The following is a 20415-nucleotide window of genomic DNA, read 5'->3' as shown; positions in this document are numbered from 1 at the left end:
TTTGACTGGCGTGATTTGTTTGGAGCAAGGCATATGAGGAGGAGTGTAGAAGGTAACTAGAGAGGTTGACTGGGCCCAGACTGAAATGGATTCTTAATTTTTAATTTTTTTTTTTTATTTTAGAGGGAGAATGAGAGCATGGGGGAGAGGGGCAGAGGAAGAGAGAGAGAATATCCCAAGCAGGCTCCATGCTCAGCGCAGAGCCCAATGCAGGGCTCGATACCCAACCCTGAGATCATGATCTGAGCAGAAATCAAGAGTCAGACGTTCAACCATCTCGAGCCACCCAGGTGCCCCTAACTGAATTTTTAAATGCCAGGCCATAGAGTTTCATTTTTATCCTCATGCTCTTATCTATATTTTCCCACTCAACTGTAAGCTCTATAGGAACAGGAGCTATGTCTATTGTATTCTTATTGTATCTATGATTTAGAATAGAAGTGGGCATGTAGTAAGTGATTAAGAAAATTTGTTGAATGAGTAAACCTATTAAGTTAATGTGTGAGGAGTAATGCAGAGTTACCAGATTTGTCTTTTTAATTCTAATGGAATTCAACCTCAGAAGAAGCCCATGGGGCACCTGGGTGGCTCAGTCAGTTAAGCATCTGACTCTTGATTTCAGCTCGCATCATGATCTCACAGTCCATGAAATAGCCCCACGTCTGGCTCTGCACTGACAGCAGGGATCCTGCTTGGGATTCTTTGTCCCCATCTCTCTCTGCCTCTCCCCCGCCTCAAAATAAATAAATAAATAAACATAAAAAATAAGAAGTCCACATAATTACTTTTGGAGTTCCCAACCAAGATTTAAACTTTGTCTCCTATTTCTAAGGTATCATTATTTCAATTACCCAGCACATAACAAAGAGGAAAGTTAAGTTTTAATCATGGACCTATATCCTTCCCTTGGACTACAAGCTCTTTAAACAGCTTATCATTCTGTTAAGCTTCAGAATCTTGGCATACAGGCAAAAGAAGGCAAACTTGGTGTCTAAGAGCAGACAAAGCCGGTTTCCATTCACTCAGCAATTCAGGAACATAATCCACAACTAGACAGGACAAGCTCCTAACAGGGTCCTGACCACCAGCCACATTGCCTCCTCCCCTTGCTGGCTGGCCAGAGTGCCTCTAGGAACCATTTTTGTGCATTATTCTTCAGTATGAAGGGAGAATTTGTTCTGGGGAAGGGAGTAAAGGAATCAAAACTGTTTAGGTGAGCGTTCTAGTTTGCTAGAGCGGCCATAACAAAATACCACAGACTGGGGGGCTTAAACAGCAGAAATCTACTTCTCACAGTTCTGGAGGCTAGAAGTCCAAGATCAAAGTGTCAGCAGGTTTGGTTTCTCCTGCGTCCTCTCTCCATGGTTTTACAGGTGGCCACCTTCTTGTTGTGTCCTCCCATGGCCTTTTCTCAGTGAGCATACATCCCTAGTTGTCTGTTCTCATTTTATAAGGACACCAGTACTATTGGATTAGGGTTCCATGCTTGACCTCATTTAATCTTAACCACCTCTTTAAAGGCCCTGTCTCCAAACACAGTCCCATTAGGGGTTAGGATTTCATCATAAGAATCTGGGGTGGCGGGGGGTGGGGGGCACAATTCAGTCCATAACAGTGGACAAGGTTTATTATACATGGGCCTCCTGTCACCTCATCCATGCTGTTCTAAAGGAATGATAATCTCCCATTTGCAGAGATGGTGATCAATAATTCTTAAAAATTCTTCACATCCACTGTCTCACGTGACATTACAATAGCCTCTAAGAAAACAGAGATGGTGGTGTTACCTCTCCTCTACAGATGAGAAAACCACCCAGATGAGGGTTCACAGGTTCATCCAATCACAAAGTCTAGAATCCAGTTTCTGGCTCCTGAACCAGTCTCCTTAATGCTCTGCCTTGGGATTATCTGCTCTTGACCATTCAGGAGCAGCCTCTGCAACATCCCTCCCTAGATTCTAACTGCCCATGTTTTCTTCCTCCTGCCCTCCTTTATCAAAACTTACCCACCTTTCAAGGTCCTTCCATTTGATTTTCAAAGTGACAACCAGATGGCTGAAAAAAAACTGTGAATAATCCATGTTGATTTGTTAGTGAGAGATTAATTAGGAGGGATCCTGGCCAATCAGATTAACAATCTATATTTTATAGCTTGCAAAATATTTTCTTCACATACCACATCTAACTTACTTCCATGCTAACCAAAATTCTATGAAGTAGATGCTATTATTAGCCCTGATTTTTAGAAAAAGAAACACCCTCAGACATTAGAGAGTCAGCCTAACAGGCAAGTAGCAGAGGTAGAACTTGAACCAAATACTGTGTGCTCTTTTGACTGTGTCTTGTTCCACTGCCAAACTTTACCAGTTTGCTTAGAATAGTATTTTGTTGCACAGATGTTTTCCTCTAAATATCCCAAGATGTGGCTCCTTCCCTTCCCTGTTGAATCTGTGCTGACCTACCCTCTGTTGAGCTCCCACATTGTTGGGACTTGAGTCCAGTTCCATTCCTATTTAGCTGGGGCAACCACAAAGACCTTTTTTCCTTTTTGCTAGGCTTTTGTTTTTTCTTCACCTGTAGTTAATTTCATTGGCTGGGGTCATTTTCCAGTTTGAAGAGTCTAATGAACTGTCTTTATCTTCTATTTCACTCATCCAACAAATAGGTATTGAAAACCTGCAATGTACCAGGCAGTGTGCTAGGTACTTTTTTTCCTTTTTTTCATTTCTTTTTAATACAAATTTGGATCTTTGGGTGTGTCCTGCCAACAAAAAACAACAGGAAAAAAAACCCAAAGAATGAAAAATAAGAAAGAAAAAAACCTCCCCTCAAAAGGTTCTTCTTGGGGCACCTGGGTGGATCAGTTGGTTAGGTGTCCAACTCTTGGTTTTGACTCAAGTCATGATCCCAGGGTTGGGTTGTGACATCGAGCCCCATGTCAGGCTCCATGCTGCTCATGGAGCCTCCTTAAGATTTTCCCTCTCTTCCCCTATTGCGCTCTCTCTCTCTCTAAAAAACAAAACAAAAAACAAAAACCTGATTCTTCTTTTCCCCCTCACTCCCCTGCAAATTTGCATATCATGGGACTACAGGGGTTTTACAGAATGCAATATACAGTCCGTGAAGAACAATATAGACACGGTCCCTGCCCTCAGGGAGTTTACTTTGTTACATGCCAGGAACAGAAGCTTGAAAGCATATAGTCAAGTCCTTTTACTGAAGAGAAAAGTGAGCCATGAGGGTAAGTTACTTATACAGGGTCACAAAGCAGTAAGTGTCAGAGAGGGGATCTTGGAAGCTGGGTCTTTTCATTCCTAGCTTAGGGTGTTTTTCTTCCACATAATACGTTGTACTGAGATCTGGCCTCATACTGTGCTGCCCCTGATGGTGGCTGCTGACAAGAGGACTCAGTCTCAGAAACTACTCCTATGGAGTCTCCATTTCAACATCCCGAAGCAGAAACTTTTCAGTTTTCACTAAAGACACAAGTGTACAAGAAACAAAGTCCAATGTTTGGTTATGAACCAACCCTAAGCAGGACCTCCTTCTTGTTCTTGCTGCCAGAGCCAGAGTCTGTTTGTCACTAGCAGAGCGCATATTTTTCTGTCCCACTCACTACACTTCTATCCCTTGCTCTTCTCCAAATTAGGACTGAAGCTATAGATCTAAGCCCTGCATACTTGGTATTCTGTAGACAGTTATTCACAAAACCTTCACAGGATTTCTCAAGGTGAGATGCTGAGACTTAGTCTAAGTAACTTATTGAGGCAGCAGTAAGCACAGGTATGGGATTAGCCCCCATGTTACTTCCCTAATGGAAGTACCTTCATACGTGTGTTTTCCATGACCAGTAGCTCAGAAAACCTAGCGCCAGCAGGTTAGCACCTACATGGGGAACACCTGTTGGCATAATAGGCCTCAAGAAGTGTTAATTTCATTATTCATTCACCACACTAATTTTTTAAAATTATTTTTATACCAGGCACATAATTTAAAAAGTCAACCAGTTCTACAAGGTTTATTAAGACAAAGAGCAGTCCTCAGCCTCCCTCCACCCGCTCCCCTCACCCCACCCCCCACCCCTGTTTCCCCTTCCCTGGAGGGACCATTTTCAACTTTTTTTTAACTAATTCTTTTACCTATCTATAAATAACATGTTTGTATTCCTACTTCCTGATTTTTCAGTTCAAGCATTATCTGTTGACTTCCCACAATGGGAGATGAAGATTCAGCTCCCTTTTCTCCACTCACCCCTTTTATACTTAATGCACACTTCCCAGGCCCCCTTATTCTCAATATATTTACACACTAATTTTTGGTGGATCAATAATTAGTGCACTTGTTATTATAACAATGCAAGTGTGACTCACAGCTAAGCCACATAGTCAACCACGATTGCTTTTCCTTTACAACTTACCTTTTTGTTTGATTATCTTTTTTTTTTTCATACATGTATGTTTCTAAGATCTTATCACTAATTAGCCTTAAACTCTCCCAGTTACCCAGGTGTCTTCTCACTTTGTTCTAAGGAAGGTCTCTTGGAGCCTTCTCTCCTGCTCAGAGGGGGAGACTACAGCTGGCCTCCTGGATCCTCCCTTTACTATAGTCTGGGGAATTCCCTTGCCTCTTTCCTGTGTTGGATCACCTGTTTCTGGATCCCATGTCTTCTCATCTCCTGCTTTCTTCCCTCTTTTTGATGACATGTATTTTCTAGAACTTCCTGAGAGTTCATTAGAGGGAAATTTTTTTAAACCTTGTGTGTCTGCCTCAGAACGTTGATAGCCTGGCTCCATTGTCTTCTAGCTTCCAGGGCTGCTGTTGAGGCCAAAGCCTTTTTTGCATGTGACCTTGTAGGATTTCTTTGTCCCTCATGTTAAGAAATTTCACAGTGACATACCTATTGTGCTGGCCACTCAGTGGCCCTTTCAATCTGAAAACTCATGACCTTTGATTCTGGAGTGTTTTCTTGAATTAGTTTGTATCCTTTGTTGTGTTTCTAAAACTCCTGCCATTCAGCTATTCAGATGAATTTCTCATCTGTTCTTTCCTAGTTTCTTTCTTCCCTTTCTTTTATTCTTTCCTAGTTTCTATCCCTGTCTTTTTACTCTACTTTTTGGGAAGTTTCTTCAATCTATCTTCTAATCCATCCATTAAGTTTTTCATTTCTGATGTCATAGTTTTTCTTTCTAAGGAGCCCTATTGGAGACTTTGCCCTTGGGGGGAAAAATCCCTCTTAATGGAGTTTTAGATATAGTGAAATTAGATGCACATATTTAATCCACTATTTTTGCCCAATATCTCTATATATGTTGGTTATTTAATAATCCCTGCCTTGCATTTTTATCAGATCCTTTAGGCTTTAATAATGGTTTTCTATCGGTTAACATATTTGACCCTGACAGTCTGGATCATGATATCTGGATAGGATCTTAGGATTGTCTAGTTCATGTCTACCAATTTACAGAGAGAATACCTGATTCTCAGAGAGCTGAGGTGTGCTCTTGGAAAACACTTGTTTCTGCCAGAATTTACCAGAGTTGTGTGAGATGGGTTATTTGGCAGGTATACTGTACTCACATAGTTTTTGGGTTTTTTTTTTTCACTCTTTTCCAAAAAACGTTATATTGAGGTATAATTGAGATACAATAAGTAAACTGCACATACTTAATGTGTATGATTTGATAAGTTTTGGCCCATATATATATTCTCGAAACCATCATCACAATCAAGATACTGATCACCCCCCAAGTTTCCCCATGCCCCTTGTCGTTCCTCTTATCTTACCTACCCCCAACCCTTCCCAGGCAACCACTGATCTGCTTTCTGTCACTATAGATTAGTTTGCATTTGCTAGATATAAATCGAATCATAGAGTGTGATTTTTTTAAGGGGGGGGGTGGTTTCTTTTTTTTTTTTTTTTTTTTTTTACATATAGTTTTTTTGGGTACTTTGAAGACTGTAACTGACTGTCCAGGTGAAAACTCTTTACCAGCTGTACATCCTTCTACATTCTTTCTCTTCTACACCTTCCCATCTTCCTCTTCCGGCCTTAGTGGCTGCTGCCTACAATGTTCTAGTCCTCTCCTCTCCATCCAAGCCTGTTCTCAGGAAGGACTGGTTTATTCATTCAAACTGAGGTGACTGATACAATTTTACATGTGTGACTTGTGCCAGTTGTACAGAAGACAAAACCTACATTTGGCTTGTGTCAGAGATAAAGCTCTAACAACGGATTTTCAAGCATGAGCAAATAAGTTTGGAAGAGATTTTTGGACAAGGCCTCCCCTGAACCTCTGAAAGTACACCCTGTGTAACAGAATCCTCATGTAAGACTGACTCTGCCTGCAGACAGGCAGGATGAATTGAAATCCCCTCTGGTCCCATTCAGAATTTTGGTTTCCTGAAATGTCAGCCATTTAGGAGCTAAGAAAAGAACTAATGTCTCTCTGGCTTTCCTTCCTTTTGGTCTGTTTGGTAGAGAAAACAATCCTGTGTGGATTAAAGGCCACTCAGAAGGGCAGGGCCTCCTGTATTTGGTCTTCACATCCCTGGTCCAGGTGAGAAGTGGCCCTGGGCCACTGGACCAAGGTCCAAGCTGGCAGTGGCCCAAGGATCACAGAGGAGCCTGGCAAACCAGCCTGGCTCTGAAGATGTCTTGCTTGTCTCCCTTCTCTTCTTACTTATTTTCATATTTAATCTTTAACTCTTCATTAATTAATTTACATTTAATTCTTAACAGCATTGTGAAGTAAGAGAATGGAAATATTTCTCTATTTTAAAAATGAGAAAAGGGAGATAGCATAACCTGCTGAACTTCAAAGCCTTTCTTAGCTCTAGCCCTCCATGGGGAACCCCAGGCTACCTGCCTGCTTGTGCCGGGAACACAACCTCTGGTCTACAACAAAGGAGTCAGGGCAAGGAGCAGAGACCCCCAGCACATATACTCCCAGTTCTTGTTCCTCCCTCCACTGCCTTATGTGACCATCACCCCAGGGGCTACCATGGCCTGTTGGACAACCTGCCTAGGAGAGGAGGGCAAGGCAGTAGTCCTCAACAGTCTGTGGGAAGGGACCCACCAAACATTTCCATTTCCAGCTTAGCACAAAGCTTCTGGTTAAGGAGGAACACATGCAGCCGTCCCTTTGGCTGAGTTAGACATTTGTTCAGTATGGACTCTGCCAAGATGAGGCCAGGCACAGTTCCCAACCTTACAGGTCTTAAATAGTGGGAAGCCTAACCATGGTTGGGAGAGGGGGAGTTGGTTGTATAGAACCCCTCCCTTAGTAACCCAGGAAAGATGTAGTGAAGGCTAGTGACACAGTGAAGGAGAAAGGCACAGGGAAGAAATGTAGAAGGCCAACTTGGCTAACTTCAGTATTTTGTCAGGGCTGGCCAGCCCTGCCTCAAGGGACCCCAGACTGGCTGCTAGTGTTCCTGTGCCAGAGAACTCAGTGGCACAGAGGCTACAAGCAGGAGGAGGCAGGGAAAGGGAGCAGAGCTGCCAGAGTCCAGCTTCTGGTGTGAGTCCAGCAGCCCCCACTCCACCACTATGCTTCATTTCTCTTCAGTGACAAAACTCTCCACATCAAATTTTTTTGCAAATTGGACATCCCATGATCCTTTTAGCAAGAGGGCAGGCATTTCTGCATCCCAAGAATAATATAAAGTTAATTTCTCACTTATTTGATACATTTCTATTTTCCTATCTTTTATTTCACTTGGTTCTATTAACGAGCTCATGTGATAGCCAGGCAGAGATTATTGGCATCAAACAGATGAGGAAACTGAGGTGCAGAGTTTGATTTACTAAGTCACATGGAGAGTTAGTGGTAAAATCAGATCCAAACACTTCACCAGCCAGAAGGGGTAGTAGTAGCTGAGGCCAGAGCTACCTAGGGATGTTTGAGAGAGTGAGTGCCCCATGCCGGGAGGTGGGGTAAATTCTGTATTTACCATTCTGTGAGATAATCTGTAGCCTTACATGGTATAAGGAGCCAGAAGGCCAGGGTTTCAGTTCTAATTCTGGTGGTCTTCTGCCATGTGAATTTAGCATGACCCACCTTTTTTGAGTCTTTGGTTTCTCATCTGTAATGTCAGAATTAAAAGGACCCAGGAATGTTTTAAGAGGAAGCTGTATGTAAATTGTATAAGATTTGTTGAGCTAAAAGTGAGGAAAAGGACAGCAGCCGTGAGCACTGGCACACGGCACTGGGAGAAATTCAAAGCGTAGTCTAGAAGTAGCTAGAGAAATTTAACTTGGAGTATAAGACCTCATTTTGTCTTTCATATGGTGGTTCCCTGAAGGGGCCCAGCACAGTTTATGTATCCCCTCCACCTCTGAGAGTTACTTCAGCTTTTTAGTATCACAGTGACACAATGAACGTCCATGTGCTTGGTTTTATATATACATACATGTTTGTGTGTCTTTATTGAAGATTGAGGCCTAGAAATGGAAAATGCCAGGTCCCAGGGTACTCACATCTGCACCTACACTGGGTCTTGCATATTTCTATCTCCTCACTTCCCCACCAACACTTAAAAAAATTTTTTTTAAATTCAGTTTTATTGTGACATAGGTAATACAAATCATGACGAGCCAAAAGAAGAGATGCATAGAATGATGTCTGGGAGGGCCCCAAGATTGAAACTTCTGTGTCATCTCCCCATGGAGTTAAGATGAATCACCCTCCTACCATATCAATGTATAACAATACGCACTGAGTATTATTAACCAGGGACCCAGAATGCCTTATCAAGTGCTCACAGTCACCCAAGCTCTGCTGTCTAGAGTTTTATTTTTATTGGGCTTTTATTACATAGGCATGTGAATTCAGTCCCCATCCTTCTCCCCTCCCTGAAGGACACACTTAAAGTACCACCAACACTTTCAAATTGTTGAGTAACTATGGATGGCTGCAAAATATAGTTTAATTTGCCTTTCCCTAATTACTAGTGAGATTGACTTAAAATTTTTTTTTAACTTTTATTGAAGACATTTGACATGTAACATTGTATAAGTTTAAGGTGTACAGTTAGTTACTTAAATACATTTGTATATTATAATATGATTACCCATGTGGGGATATTTATCATATCACATAATTATGATACAATATTATTATCTATATTAATTATACTATGCATTAGATCTCTATGTCTTATTTACTACTCGTTACAAGTGTAGTCATCTTTCCCCCCACCCCCACTCTTAGCCCCTGGTAACCACCATTTTACTTTCTGTTTTTACAGACTTAAGTTCTTTAGATTCCACATATAAGTGTTATCATACAGTACTTGTCTTCCTCTGCTTGGCTTGTTTCACTTAAGCATTAGGTGCTCAGAATCCATCCATGTCACAAATGGTAGGGTATCCTCCATTCTTATGGCTGAATAATATTCCATTTTGTATATGTACCACATCTTTTTTAATATTCATCTGTTGATGGATTTGGGTTGTTTCCATAGCTTGGCTATCATGAATGATGTTGCAATAAACTTTAGAGTGACGATCTCTCATCAAAATCCTGTTTTCATTTCCTTTGGGTGTATACCCAGTAGTGGAATTGTTGGATCGATTGGTAGATCTATTTTTGAATTTTTGAGGAATCTCCATATTGTTTTCCATAGTGGTTGGACCAATTTACATCCCCACAAATAATGTATAAGGGTATTGAACTTATTTTCACATGCTTATTGATCATTTAGGTTTCTTCTTCTCAATTGCCTGATCATAACTTCACCCATTTATCTAATAGGGTTTTTTTTAATTTTTAAAAATATTTATTTATTTTTGAGAGAGAGACAGAGTGCAGGCTGGGGAGGGGCAGAGAAAGAGGGAGACACAGAATCTGAAGCAGGCTCCAGGCACTGAGCTGTCAGCACTGAGCCTGATGTGGGGCTCAAACCCACGAACCATGAAATCATGACCTGACCCGAAGTCAGACGCTTAACCCACTGAGCCACCCAGGCACCCCTAAAATTTTCTTTAATGTTTGCTTTTTTTGAGAGAGAGAGAGAGAGAGAGAGAGAGAGACAGAGTGCAAGTGGGGGAGGGGCAGAGAGTGAGGGAGACACAGAATCCAAAGCAGGCTCCAGACTTCGAGCTGTCAGTGCAGAGCCTGATGTGGGGCTCAAACCCAAGAACCAAGAGATCATGACCTGAGCCGAAGTTGGACACTTAACTGACTGAGCCACCCGGTGCCCCCCTAGTAGGGTTTTTTTTTTAATTTTTTAATTTTTTTTAAGTAGGCTTCATGCCTAGCGCAGAGCCCAACGCGGGGCTTGACCTCATGATCCTGAGATCAAGACCTGAGCTGACTGAGATCAAGAGTCAGATACTTAACCAACTGAGCCACCCAGGCGTCCCAGGTTTTTTATTTTCATAAGAGCTATATACTATGGACACTGATCTTTTAGTGATTATTGATTGTATGCATTGCAGATACCTTCTCCCTATTTGTAGCTTTTCTTCATCCTTTCTTTATGTTGTTTTCATTGGGGAAAAAAAGTTTTTAAACATTTCAATTAGTTAAGCAGCATTTTTTTTATGGCTTTTGCTTTTGTGTTTTAAGAAAGAAATCCATCTTCGCCCTGAGATCATAAAGATATTTTCTTATATTTGCTTTTAAAAGTATTAAAATTTTTCCACTTGTATTTTGTTCTCAATTTTGCTTTTCCATATCAAAACTCCATTTTCTTAGAATCATTTAATGAACACTCCTTCTCTTTTCTTTAGTTTGTAATGTGACCTCTACCACATAACACATTTCCATACACAGACAAGTTTGCTTCTGACCTTTTTACAAAAATTTTTTAAATGTTTATTTATTTATTTTGAGAGAAAGAGAGCACAAACAGGGGAGGGGCGGGGGGGGGGGGGGGGAGAATCCCAAGCAGGCTCCATGGACTGTCCTCACAGAGCCCATTGTGGGGATGGATCTCACGAACTGTGAGATTGTGACCTGAGCCGAAATTAAGTCAGTTGCTTAACTGGCCGAGTCATCCAGGCGCCCCTGCTTCTAATCTTTATATCCCAATCGCTTTGTCTCTTTGTTCCTATACCATACTATTGTAATTACTTGGGCTTTATACTTTAGATATCTGTTAGGGAAAATTTTCACCTTCTTCAATAGGAAGAAAATTATCGTGGGTCTTCCTGACTCTTTTTCTTGTCACACAATATTTTGGATCCAAATTGTCAAATTTCATGAAAAATTCTATTGGGATTTCTAAGAGAATTGTACTTGATCTCCAAATTGATTTGGAGATACAGTAAAACCTTGGTTTGTGAGCATAATTTGTTCCGGAAATGTGCTTGTATCCAAAGCACTTGTATATCAAAGTGAATTTCCCCATAAGAAATAATGGAAACTCAGGTGATTCGTTCCACAACCCAAAAATATTCATATAAAAATTATTATAATATTGTAATATAATACAAAATAATGAAGAAAATACAAAATATAGAGAAAAATAAATTAACCTGCACTTACCTTTGAAAACCTTCGTAACTGGTGTGAGGGAGACCAGAGAAAGGAGGGTTATTGTGTAGGATGACTTTCACTATCACTAACAGAATCACTGCTATCGACTGATTCAATGGAATCTTTTTCTTTTCATGTAAATTTAACAAGGAACCTATCCCAAAACACTTGCTTTTGCCTCTTTTCAAGGATTTTGTGGAAATGTGACATTGCATTGTCACTAAACAGATTCATCCCTCGCAGTGCTACAGGCTTATTCGGGTAGTGCTTTTCTACAAAATTTTGCACTGTCTCCCGCATTTTATACATCTCCCTAATCTCATTTGAAGTGAGAGATTCCTCCACCTTTTTCTCCTCTTCCTCTGCAGATGAGATGCAGATGTAGACTTCTCATAAAATCTTGCAATTCCGGCCACTCGTATCCCTCATTCATACTTCTTGATGATTTCCTTCTTAACTTCCAATGTAATCATTTCCTTCTTACTGCCTTTCTTTTCACCCTTTTCCTGCATGGGGGCCATTGTATACACTTTCACGGATGTTGACTACAGTACAGTGTTAATAAACTCTTGTCATATACTGTATTTAATGTAACTGGCAATAAGGCAGCAGAGGTCTGTATCTGCAGGCAGCCTGACCTAGAATGAAGCAAAGCATTCCTAAGCTTACTCTTGTATGGAAAAGCAAAGGTGCTTTGAAGTGACAAAAAATACCCTAGTGCCAATTGTGGGCACCTTCCAACATTCTGAAAAAACACTGATGTCTGCCAAACACCTTGGCCTGAGACCAAGCATCCAAACATGGGAGACAATCACTCACAATCCCAGAGAGAGAGAGAGAAGAACCATTGGCTCAGTTGTGATCCTGTGACATTCGGCATCATGTACTACTCGTATTGCAAGACATCACTCATTTATCAAGTTAAAATTTATTAGAAATGTTTGCTCGTCTTATAGAACGCTTGCAGAACAAGTTACTCGCAATCCAGGGTTTTACTGTAATTGTGTTTTACAATATTGACTTATCCCATCCATGATCATGGCCCATCTTTTCATTGATTGGAGTCTTTTTTGTGTGTGTATATTTGTTAGATTTATTCCAAGGTACCTTCTAGCTTTTGTTGCTATTACAAATGGTATGTTTTAAAATTACTTCTTACAATAGTTTTTGCTGGCAGATAGAAACACTATTGATTTTTTATATTGATCAACAGCCTTGATGAAGTCTCATTAGTTCCATTAATACTCTAAAGAAATTATTGGGGTTTTTCTATATAGATAGTTAGTTCAACTGCAAATAATGTCAATTTATTTCTTTTTCCAGTCTTACATCTTATTGTGATCTCTAGGACCTTTAGTACAGTATTATATAGAATAGTGAGCTTGATCTTTACTGCAAAGAAAAGTCTTCTAATATTTCACCACTGAGTATGATGTTTGCTGTACAGTTTTGAAAACAATTTTTATTTTGTTCAATATTTAACTTTACTGAGTTAAGAAAATAGTCTTATATTTCTGGTTTGGTAAGAGTTTTTACTGTGAATGGATGTTGGGTGTTTTTTTTTTTTTTTATGGATGTTTGAAGTTGTTTTTTTTTTTTTAATTTTTTTTAACGTTTATTTATTTTTGAGACAGAGAGAGACAGAGCATGAATGGGAGAGGGTCAGAGAGAGGGAGACACAGAATCTGAAAAAGGCTCCAGGCTCTGAGCTGTCAGCACAGAGCCCAACGCGGGGCTCGAACTCACAGACCGTGAGATCATGACCTGAGCCGAAGTCGGCTGCTTAACCGACTGAGCCACCCAGGCGCCCCGGATGTTGGAAGTTTTAATCAAAATCATTTTCGGCATCTATTGAGATACTCCTGTAATGTTCTTTAATTTATTAATATGAATAACATTGATTTGTTATCTATTATTAAGCCATCCTTGCATTCCTGGGATGAACCCTAAATGGGTCATGATTTATATATATTTTTTATACATTGCTGGATATGTTTTGCTAATATTGAGCATTTTATATCTATATTCATGAATAATATTGACCTTAAATTTTCCTTTTCATGCTCTTATATACAAATGTAAATATACTATTTTTTGAGGATTAGAGTCATTAGGATTAGAAAGAAATTTAAAAAGCATCCAGTCTGATCTCATCACCTTATGGTGTAAAAAACTGGAACTCAGAGAAAGGTAACAGCCTTTCTAAAATGAGTTAGAAACAGAGTTGGAACTAAAGTATATTTTATAAATTTCAAGTTATTTCACACTCATGATCTCATTTTATCCTCACAATAGCTCTGTAGGGAGGGTATTGCTTATTGCTCCCATTTATGGATGGGCTAACTGAGGTCTGGAGAGATCCCATCATGAATTATATGACCCAGCAAGGCTGAGACTAGAAGCCAGGCTTCTGACTCCTAGACCTGAGCCCCCTCTCAAATTTCTTTTGTTTTATGTCCAACCCCACTGACAGATCCACTTTTCAGCCAGAAATGAAGGAAACCCTGAGACCTGTGTCCAAAATTATGATTTTCAAGAGTCCAGCAATATTTTCACAGACATTTCAAACAGATGGCCCATCTGCAGATAACCCTCAATAGGCAGGGATGAGGGCTTCATGGTCCCTAAGGATCGTCTTGGTGGAGGGACACACTCGAGGCTAGAATAACTCCAAGGTCTCCAAGAATGTCCTCTAATGCAGAAATGGGTCCAAAGCACCTAAATGTAATCTTTGTTACAGGAGCAGACCACAGGGTCCCTAAGAGAGACCCACAGAATGAGGCTCTTGGTTTCCTTTCATCCCCTTCCCCCCACCCTCTAGCCACCCCCACCCCCATATGTCTCAGCAAAGTGCTTCCTGCACCAGTGCTTTTGTTTTGCTTGTGCTATTTGTGTCTGTTTGTAACAGCTGGCCCCAGCCTGGCAGCCCCTAGCTCTGAGGATTATCCAATTATCCCATTAGCCCAGCATGTCCTTCCTTCCTCCAGAGCTATTAGCTCCCCATCTCCCTCTCCCTCTCTCCCTCTAAGGGTTGGTCCGCAGCCTTCCTTGTTCCTTCCCTAGCCAAGCCTAGGGCTGGGTCAGTCCCCAGTCATATAGACTCAGAGAATACCAGAGCTGGAAGGGATGTTTGCATCTATCCATCTGCTTCATCATTTTGCTGGGAAGGAAACTTGCCTGCCATACCCAAAGTCACATGACCCATCATGACTGCAAAGAACCAAAACCCAGGTCTCTCAACTTCATGGCTACAGTCTTCCTCACCACATCTGGTCAGCATGTCTTATCAAGTGCTCACTGTGGTTAGCCCTGGGATGCAGGAGATACCATTCCCACTCCACTCTCTGGGAATCTGTGGTTGAGATTAGAATTTATGGTCTAGGTAGGGAGATAGAACATACACTGGTGAAAACTAGCACATTATCCGGGAGCTAAGTCATACTTTAGCAGAAGCAGAGATGTTACCAGAAGTAGGTGACAAACTTCTGGTGTATAGGACAGGCACATGGTGCTACAGAAGTCAGAAGAGGGCAAAAAGGCTATTAGCAGAAGGTTCAGAAAGACCTTGTGGAGGAGACGGTTGTTCAGGTGGTTGCTGGAACATGAGAAGTATTTAAAGTAGGGGAGGTTCAGTAGGACAACACTCCTAGAAAAGGCCTCCCTGAAAGGGCAGGGGAGGGAATGGATTAAGAGGATGATGGCTGTTCAGTTTGGCTCAGTCAGGGCAAGTGGGGAGGCAAGGCTGGAGAGTAAAACCATGGCCCTTAATGCCGTACTAGAGTGAGGCTTGATCTGATACACATTTAGGGCCCACTAAATATTCTGGAGCAAGGGAGGGACATGACAGAAAGCGTGCACTTGGAGGATTAATTGGATTTCATTGGCTTAATCAATTATGACAAAAAGAGAAATGCAGAGAAGTTGGTGTGGAGTTTATTCAAGTGGGTGAGAGATGATGAGGCCTCAGCCAACACCATGACTTGGTGGGCGGTGGTTGCTGGGGCATAGAATGGATAGAACAGATTCAGAAGATGTTTGGAAGAAAAGTTAGCAGGATGTAATATTTGGGAAGATAAAGTAAGGACCCCCCCATTGATAGGATTAGGGAAGTTAGGAGTGGCAATAGAAAGTGGGGGGTAGAAAAGAGGAGGTGGGTAAGGATATTCCTGTGCTTCACCCTCTGGCACTCTCTCATTGGGTGAGAGCGTTTTGTAAATTTGCTTAACTCTGTGCTGGGTGAAACCTTTTCTCCCTTATGTCTGAGGCCCTCTGGCTTCTCTACCAGGTGTCACAGGCTGATCCAATAAAACACATGCTACTCCCACCAAACAGCAGTGTGCTTCAGCTGAGGTGACACTGCTGTCACCACAGGTGGTTCTGGTGGGAGGAATTCAGGCCTTGGGTATATTCCATTGATAAAACCAGGTAATCGCCTCCCACCTATATAAACTTAATTCAGGTGATCACTTTATTTTTTTTTTTTATGCTTTGTCACTCCCTCCTTCCAATCACCTGTCATATCCCCCATTCCTGCTTTCAGCTTTCAGGATCCTAAAACTGACAATTCTGGCCAAGAAAGATGAGCCATCCTTACCCAGCCTTGTGCCCTCGAGGTTCAGGGGAGCCTCCTCAATGGTCCACAAGGTGTCCAGGCCCCTTCTAGGCCAGTGAGCTCTCCAAATGTGCTAAAGACCCAGTCACGGGTCTCTAACTGTTGCAGCCTGAGGGCCTCAAACACGACCTAGGTATTCCACCAGAGCTTCTGTGAGTCCCAGAACTCTAACAGGTTCTAACCAAGTCCAGCTGTGCCCTTCAGAATAGCAGGCAGCCAGCTCATTTCCTCTTCTGGTCCGCTCACCCGCTGCCACAGCACTAAGTCTTCTTCTCCTGTTTCCAGTTTCCGGTTTCCAGACCCTCCCTGCCTCAATCACCTTCCCTCGGCCACTTGTTAGTTCTGTAAGGTGGAGCTGAGAGACTACCATCTCGTGGCAGGTACGGTCACATATGGTATTTCAGTTTGTCGACAACCAGCCATGGTGCTGAGAACAGTGAGTCTTCTGCTGTGAACTGGGGGTGAGCTCCTTCAGCCTTAGGCCCCTAGGGACTGTGAAGTAATGCCCCTTGAGGCCATAGTCACCTCTCTCTCAGGCATTTCCCATGGGGCTAGGCAGGGCTGAACTTAGCAGCTGAAATGTTCATGTTGTTCTGACACAAACTGATTGATGTCTTCTCCCTGTACATTTGCTTTTTCTAACTCATTGTAGGACTTTACACTGACTTTTTTCTCAGTTTTATCAGTTCTGGCCCCCTGATGTAATTTTGAATTCTGATTCTGTCAGCATAGACATTTACTATATCCCTTCTCTGTTCACCTCTTTGATAAGCCCCAGTTCCTCTGGATTTAAGACTTTAATAAAAATATGGGACAGGATAGGGCTCAAGACAGCAAATGATCCATAGTCAGTGCCCCCTGCCTTAGACATTTGCCAGTTCCCACACCTACTTCCTGGGCCCCATGGACACCATAGGCTGACTTCCAGGTGCCTGGTTTAAATTCACATTTACCACATTTCTTCATCTGGTGATAGCTGGGCAAAGTCAGTAAGCAGAGTATAGAAACCAGGTAAGCAGCCCTTTTTTTTTTTTTCCTTCCATCTTTCTTCCCTTCTGGCCTCCTTTCTACTCTAGTATCATGAACACTGGATTCTTGAGGAATTGCTTGCCCTCTTATGTTTTCTGAACTGAGAATGCTTTTGTTACTGTACTAATAACAACCCTGGGCATTTATGTCATATCTACCTTCCAAAGCACTTTCACATTCACTATCACATTTTATCTGAAAGTGGGCATGGCAGCTCAGAGAGTGACTTGCCCATAGAAAGGAAGTCAACAGCAAGCCCAGGGTAGAGGCTGGTGCTGAGTCCCCATTAGAGCTCAGTGGAGCAGGGTGGAAGTTGGAAGGAGCAAGCGGAGGGATTATTTGGCATTTCTGAACTAGGCAGAAAAGAGAATGAAGCTGCAATACCAAGAGATAGCCTGGGGATGACTGCAGAACTCTTGACCTGCTCTTTCTAATCTCCCTGAAGGTTCTGAAACTGACAGAACAGTTGTGACATTGCATTCTGGGCCTGAATTTTCCTAAGAGAAAACTAGATCATTTTTTAAAGTCCCATCTAACTTTAACCATTCCAAAAATCTCTGAATCTAAACCAGGCTCTGTCCCCCTCACACCCCTTCCCAACCCAACTAGAAAATGTGGGTGGATTGAGAAAGAACAGAAAGGAAAGATCAAAACTGTGACAACCCTCTGACAACATTTTAACTTGAAAATTGCCTCTGTGTAGGCAGATGTAAATCAGGCGCACATTTACTCAGCTGCTTCTTGTTCTTATCTCCCACTGAACACCTTGAAATTACGAGCCTTGGAGTTGACCGCTGGCCTTTAAAAGTCTAACACGATTTCAACTGCCTGCTTCCCCAATTGGATGAAACTTGTTCCTCCCCTGAACTCCCAGAGCTTGTGTCCCACTCATGGCCCTTACCTCCTGCTGCCCTGAAAGGCTGCATCTAGCTTAGTTTCCTTAGTTGGTTGTTGGCTCCCTGTGCACCTCTGCGTCTGCCTCCCAGGCTCAGCATTCATCAGTAGGTGCTCATTAAGTGGTTGAGAAGGGAGCATAGAGTCAGGAAATGGAGTTCAAGTTCTAGCCTGCTCTGTCCTAACCGAGCTCTTGCTGAGAACTTAGCTGGTCATTAGGTGCTAGTCTGATGGCTGATTCTGCAAAATCACACACACGTGCACACACACACACACACACACACACACACACACACATATACTTCCTTTGGGCAAGGCAAAGAACTGTGGATGATTCCATGCAAAGTCTTTTCCATTGGTGGGAGAAAATCCCTCCGTCAGAGGACACTGGGTCAGTCTTACCTGTCACTTGCCCAGCCTCATGCTGACGACACCCTCCGCCTGGACTCTCTCTGCATCCAGCCCTTCTCCAAGCCTGACTGGTGGGAGGGCAGGGGGGCTTAGGGGGAAGCCCTACTGAGGTGCTCTTTCTCCTTCTCTGGCAAAAGAAAGGTCAGAGCAGAGCATCTAGAACGGTACTTCCATACCTAAGCTCTGTGTTCTGTGTGTCCATCCCTCTCCTTTGAGGTTGTCTGAGTCATCTGACATTCTTCTGCCCCCTCCTGGCTCTGCAACCTGACAGGGGCTGTCCCAACAGTGACAGTTACTGCTAATGATGAGTGACAGCTGCAGTGAGGGGTGCCTAGGAACAGAGGAGGGGCTGGTGTGGGGAGTGGGGAGAGGTGATAATCGGACACTCTTATAGAGCACTGTCCACTTTTCAAAGTAAGTAAAGGCCTGGGAGGGAGTGGTTTGTCTTACAGCAAACCTCAGTCCCCACCTATGTAACCTCTTGCATCTCAGAGGGGTGTCACCAGGCTCAGACAGCACTTGGACCCAGCACAGGATCTCAGGGTGGTGCCCACTGGAGTGGCCATGCCTGGTGCTATATGGCATGACAGGATAGGAGCTGCATTCTAGGCACAGAGTGCCATCCTGACACCTTGTTCCTTCAGCCCCAAGCATGGGGGCAGGTATTTCCCACTCCCTGGGCAATTGGCTTCTGAGAGTCCCTGGTTCCTGTTTCCCCACCACAGTTGAAAAGAAGGCCATGGTCCCAGCTCTGGGATGCTGGATTGCAGCTCTGGGATGTCACATCCCAGCCAAGTATCCAGGGGGCATCATCATTCATTTCCTCTTACTCTCCATTTCCTCTTACAGCTCTCCAGGCTGCCCCTTATCCCTGCCCTGCTGTGATTTGTCACTGGAGCTTGCCCCTTGTCAGCACACCTAGAATTGAGGCTCTGCCTCAATTCTCAAGCAGTTCTCTGGAGTCCAGAGCATTTTGTGTGAGGTCTCCCAGAGGAAAGGACTTTAATACAAATGGAGAGAGCCACAAAGGTAGGGTTTTAAGCAGAGTGGTAAGTGGAGGAAGGAAAGAGGAACCTTCCAGAGAGCCTGTCTCTCATGAGGGCCAGTGATGATGAGCCAGAACCCTGCCTGAACCAGGCTTCTGCCCATAGCCTTCTCTGGGATCCCTAGCCCTTCCTGCCATGGAGAGGGCTGGGGCCATCACAAGAATAGGTTCTGTGATGGGATCCTTGTGCTCAGGATCCTTGTGTCTGAATGAAGCATGCCATCTACCCATAGCCCTTTGGGCAGAGCACTGATTAGGCAGAAGGGCCCTTGGACAGAGCTGTAGGGCTCAGAGAAGCCCTGGCAGTACCCCCAGCAGCCTGGCCCAGGGCAGACACACATCTGCACTCCACAAGGCTGGGCCAGGCTTCACATCTACCTTCTGCTGCTGTGGGCACCTACTTTGGTTGAAAAAGGCTTTTCCCATGTGTATGTCTGCATGTGCACACATGTATTCTCTATGGTCAGGGAGTGACACATGTATCTGTTCATGTCTCCACATGTGCTCTTATACTCTAGGCATGACTCACAGTGGGAGCCTGCATGGGGTGGTATGGAGGTGGGATACTGGGCCCTATGGGGACCCGAGGAGGTCAAATTGTCTGGGCTCTGGAGATCACTTGTACCTGGGAGCTCTTCCTGAGCCTCTGTTCCTGTCCCTCCCCAGCCCTAAAGCCTGTACCCATGTAGTTCAGCACCCAAAGCTCAGTTCCCAAGAAGCCTCAGTAAAGACAGGAGAGATAGTGTTTTTCCTTCTCTACCTTTGTGGTTCTCTTTCTGGCCTCTTCCCACCAACTGGTCATGAGGACCAACAGCATCCATGCTCCTGGTCTCTTAGGCACAGCCCAGGTCACTGATCCACCCTCAGCCCATAGCACAGACCAAAGTGTGTAGGAGAGAGGAGGCATGTCCAAGCTGGCATGGACAAGGATGGGCTTGTGCA

General features: G+C 43.1%; 1 protein-coding gene across 2 annotated transcripts in view; it reads right to left on the bottom strand.

Moving 5' to 3' along the window:
* Nucleotides 1–20415, bottom strand: part of UPB1 (beta-ureidopropionase 1) — a 92972-nt gene that overhangs the window by 52319 nt on the left and 20238 nt on the right. The window contains exon 1 of one of the 2 annotated variants that reach the window (XM_030292423.1): nucleotides 16077–16258. The exons of the other annotated variant lie outside the window; for it this stretch is intronic. The gene's annotated coding sequence lies outside the window, so the exon portion shown is untranslated. Of the gene's footprint in view, nucleotides 1–16076; nucleotides 16259–20415 lie in introns of those variants that run through there. 2 annotated transcript variants of the gene reach the window in all.

The sequence above is a fragment of the Lynx canadensis genome, chromosome D3 (assembly GCF_007474595.2).
Source record: "Lynx canadensis isolate LIC74 chromosome D3, mLynCan4.pri.v2, whole genome shotgun sequence".
In the NCBI taxonomy this organism is placed as follows: Eukaryota; Metazoa; Chordata; class Mammalia; order Carnivora; family Felidae; genus Lynx; species Lynx canadensis.
Note: the sequence above shows the minus strand (reverse complement) of the source record. Positions and strands in the feature narration are given on the sequence as shown.